Source organism: Gracilinanus agilis, chromosome 3 (assembly GCF_016433145.1).
Source record: "Gracilinanus agilis isolate LMUSP501 chromosome 3, AgileGrace, whole genome shotgun sequence".
NCBI lineage: Eukaryota > Metazoa > Chordata > Mammalia > Didelphimorphia > Didelphidae > Gracilinanus > Gracilinanus agilis.
The window spans coordinates 474,149,796-474,154,684 of record NC_058132.1 but is presented as its reverse complement, the minus strand read 5'-3'; the positions used below and the strand labels follow the sequence as shown (position 1 = coordinate 474,154,684).

General features: G+C 34.1%; 1 non-coding gene across 1 annotated transcript; it reads right to left on the bottom strand.

Moving 5' to 3' along the window:
* Positions 1 to 4,255: 4,255 nt before the first annotated feature.
* On the bottom strand, positions 4,256 to 4,361 carry LOC123243353. Its single transcript, XR_006505899.1, has one exon. It is a non-coding gene; the product is annotated as a U6 spliceosomal RNA (small nuclear RNA).
* Positions 4,362 to 4,889: the final 528 nt, after the last annotated feature.

Sequence of the window (4,889 nt, the reverse complement as noted above, 5' to 3'; positions counted from 1 at the left end):
CTTAGAGCTATAATAAAACATAATGGGCTGTCTTGGGAAGAAGACTAAAGATCCCTTATCATGGAAGCCATCAAGAAAGGCTGGATGACTACTTGTTAGGGATTTTATAAGGGGATTGCTCTACAAGTTGAACTAGACGCCCTTAAAATCCTTTCCAACTAAGGCTGATTACTAATCTTAGCATTAAGGAGAACAGATATATAGCCTTAAAGATGTATAATTATTTATACTTTTACTTGTACCATAAGATTTGCATCTTTTTATCAGTTTCTTTCCCACAAATGATATCACAACAGATATAGCTTAGATGTTGGAACTAAGTGATAGTCCATTATTGATTGGAATGGAGCAGTTCTTTAGTCCATTAATGAATGATAGGAAAGATCTATGAGAACAGAAAATGGGAATTAACCCAAACTTATTAAAGTATGTATTTGGAGTGAGCATTTAGAGTTAGAAAATTGTAGTATTATTGTCAGCCTTTGACATATAGTATATTGAATAATAATCTCTAGAAAATGAAGATGTTGATTACAAAAGATTATCATTTTGTGTTGAGGTTATCAGTAAGGTTATGCGGATTTGCTATGCCTTCACTGAACTCTCCTTCAGTTACCTAAATGATGGTATGATTTCATTTGCTTATGAGTTTCATTGAACTTGCATATTTGACCTCTCCTAGTTCAAAGTAATAGAAAACAACCCTTACCTCATAAGGTGACCAGGCTGTCCTCATTTAATGAGAGAAAATGGTCAAGACTCATAAAGGATGGGCAGCATAGATGGGCTGTCTTTTGGAAGATTGAATCTGAGATTGTAATCATATTGATGAAGCCAACATATATCCTCTGGAGTACCAAATCACATGCAAGACTTATCGAATGGCAAAGACAAAAAGGAAAAAATGTAGGCTCAAAGAGCTTATATTCTACCAGGGGACAGAATATAAACACAAATAATTTTAATGGAGATGTTAGGGACTGTCATATGAACAAAGAACCAGTTAAGAAGACTGAGAAAGATCCATCAGACAGAAGAGAACCAAAAAGAGTAGCGCGTCACAAAAACACCTAAAAATGAGAGCATATGTAAAAGTAAGGGCTAGTCTTTCGTGTCAAATTAAACAAATAGGTTGAATTTGAGAGCAAAGTGCCATATAGAGTTGTACTTTGGCTAAGTCACTGAACTTATTGGAGCTTCAATAGCAAATTGGGGATAAAACTATTTTACTTTATGAAAGTAGACTTTCAGTAGATAATCTCTTGAAACCCTTTTAGAACTCTGTAAATCCACAAAAATGACTAATTGTATTTCTTAACCAATTATAGCATTTTTCCCTTTTTGATTCATTTAAGATTTGTAAGAAATATTTCAGTCATAGGCAGGTAGAAAATAAGGATTTCTTAAGCACTTACAACATGGCAGGCACTGTGCTAAGTACCAGAGACACACATACAAGCAAAAAGAAAGAGATTTCTAGACTTCAAGGAGCTTACATTCTAATGGGAGAAGATAGTATATAAAAGGATTCGTGCCCATTAAGTAACATAGTATAAGCTACCATGTATGGGAAAGTCAGAAGAAGAGATAGAAGGGGAATAAAAATGGGTCATTCTATACCCTTTTTCAAAATGGAGGCCACTGGAGGAGTTCATGAATGAGAGTATTAGCCGGCATAATGAAGGGATGTTTCAGGATATGAAGGCTGCAGGTTTTAGGTCTCAAGCACTAAGGAAAGTTGCAGAAGCTGCTGAAGCATAATAGCAATATTCAGAAAGTCAGTGAGAGAGAAAGCAGGGAAATTAATTAAATTAACTTCAATTTAGCAAATATTTGATTGCCTTATATGGGGAAGAGATGAACATTGTGTAATGGATAAAAGTCTGAGGAGTCATGTTTCTGGTATATACTACCTGTTTGATAATTGTCAAGTCATTTAACTTTTCAGGTAACTTTCTAATATACATGTAACACACGAATTTCCAGTTTGTATGAGCAGATTGAGAACATGTCACTGACCTGTTTTTGTCCAAAAAAATACACTTTGCTTTTCTGATACTATAATCTAACATACATATTTTTGCTAATTAAAAAAATGTCTTTTATCTTCCAAACATATTCTATTAAAGAGAGTGGGGTTTTTCTCAGCGGGAACAAATGGCAAATTGTAGATCCAGTCTTTACCTACAAATTAAACTTCATTTAATTATTATTATATATCCTGTCCTCTATTTCACCTCATGGATAAAGCTGCATTGCTCCTCTTATTTCTCTCTCCTTAATCAGACATTGTTTGAATTTGAACAGAATGTACTTCTGTTGTATTAGCTCCGCTTCATTTGAGAACAGCTTAATTGAAAACAGGTTCCATTCAAAATTCAAATTTTAGCTCAGGGAAAATATTTTGTATATGAAGACAGATTTCTGTAGTTTTCATGATAAAAATAATTAGTCCAGAGACAATACGAAAGACAAATAGTTCTGGTACATACTGGTTATGGAAATGTCTCCAAATTTTATTTTAACTAAGTTAAGGACTCTGCTGGCCTGCAAGATGACAATGATTAGTATCATTTAATAACCATCAATTTAGGGCCTGCAGTGGTAGAATTTCTCTCTTTTTTCTTTCCTAGTTTCTGCTAGTATTTAAAAAATATGTTTTATTGATGCTATTTGCTTTCATATTAGTTATTATCTCCTCTCCATCTACTCCATCCAGAATAGAAAACCACTTTAGAATAAGAGAAAAAAATTTAAAAATAAAGCAATAACTTTCTGCTTCATAGTACCCCACCTATCTCTCAAGAAAGTAGTCACATTTGGTTATATGTTCTGTAAAACCAATAGCCATTTTTATAATTACTTAGGATTCAGTTTCTTTTCACTGTTATTTGTCTTCATGTTATTACGGTAATTGTATGTCCCTGTGCCAAGGAGAAAGGACAAGGATGTCTGCTATAAAATATCAATAACTATAGGAGAAGAAGAGAGTTATAGATGCCTAGTGGCAGCTGGGGTATTTGGGGTTGAACTAGACTGTTTGAATTAATAAAGTTGTAGGTTCTTCCCCTAAAAGTGTTCTTAACTTCTGGGGTATGGGACAAATTACTTCACCACTGTGAGCTTCTGTTTCCTCCTCTGTACCATGAGAGAATCATCTTAAATGTTCTCTAGTTCTATCATTGAGTTTATATATGCTACTCTAAGATCCATTAAAATAACCAAAAAGGAAAGAAAAGACCAAGACTGATTCAAGATTACATGGGATACATGAAAGGGAATTCTTTTCTGAATTATCCATTTCTCTTCAGAAGATCAAAGTAGCACATTTGTGATGATTCTGGCATAGAGAGATCACAATACAAATGACAGTATCAATCTCTGGAGAAAAGAGTCAAGAATCTCCTTTGTATTTTCACTTGGTCACAATAGGAGCCAGTGGAGATGCTAAGATATTTTTAGGCATCCTTTGTGTTGTATTTTGGGGTCATCCTTCCTTTACATTAGTCACTAGTATAATCTAAACAGGATCAAGACTAGGGCAGGGAAATGATAAGTTATATCGTAGTAAAGGACAGGAACTCCTCAATTTTTGCATATGTAATTTGTAAACCTGCTATACATGCAAATAACCATCTATGAGAAAGACAGAGAGAGAATATACTTGCACTTATATTCTAGAATATGTGTATTAATTTTTCATCTTTTTCTTTTTTTTTTTAGTTGTAGAAATAGATGTTCCTGGCAAATGTTCCCATTAAGCTAAGACAGCTTAGTCAATGGCCTATACTTGGCTTATTGGAGGATAAAGGAAGTGAGGGGTAATTTGCCTGTACAGGATGTCCCCAAGTTTGATGTTCTTAACTTGGAAATTTCCTGTCCTTTAACATTAGCTATCTTATGATTTTCTTGTATTAGTGTTGATCTTTCTCTAATTATTTGATTATATTAATGAATTTAGCAGAGTGTCATATATAGACTTAGAGAACATTTATGATAATTCTCTAATGGTACAGAAGCAAAATCTCAGCAGGGTGAACAGATTTGTTCCATGTTACATATAGTAGATTACAATTGAGATCTGAAAATAGATCTTCTGATTGCAGGTTCAGTGTCTTCTTTCTTTTTTTTTATAAGATACCAACACACACACACACACACACACACACACACACACACACACAAGGAAAAGGTAAAAAGAGAAAGAAGGAAGGAGAAAGAAAAATCATTCAAGGAAAATGTCTCATCTCAAACAAAAAATATGGAATGCTTCAAGAATTTTCATGTTATCCTTGCACAGGGTCCATACTAATCTTCTCTGTATCGTTTCCATTTTAGTATATAAGCTGCTAAGTGAGTACCAGTGCTTTCTCTATAACAATATCATGGTATTCATTTATGCACAAGCTGAGAAAAGCTGCTGATTTAGCACTCTGGTGTAAGATGGTACCCAGATGCTCTCAAGTGATTTGCATTGCACAAAACCCTTGATTGGAATTTATTATGGCATTATTGGGAACATTTTAAAAGATGGAAGGACTATTAGTAGGGCTGGTATATTTAGGTAGGCTTATCTTTAGAAAATATTTACAAAGCAATAATAAAACCCAGGTAAGGCTCTGGGGTGTGAGGACACTGTTGCTTCATCTGGAGTTTCCAAAAAAGCTTCCCTAATCTAGACATATATTTTCATCAGAGAAGCAATTAAGAGAATGTGTGTGTGTGTGTGTGTGTGTGTGTGTGTGAGCACATGTGTGTGTGCCTAACTAAACGTCTGGTATCTTAGGCAAAGTATCAATGTATCTGTAAGGACTGAGTCTAAATAATATCAACTCAATTTATAATACATATTCAGTCTTGGAATTACATCCTATCTCTCTAATGATCTG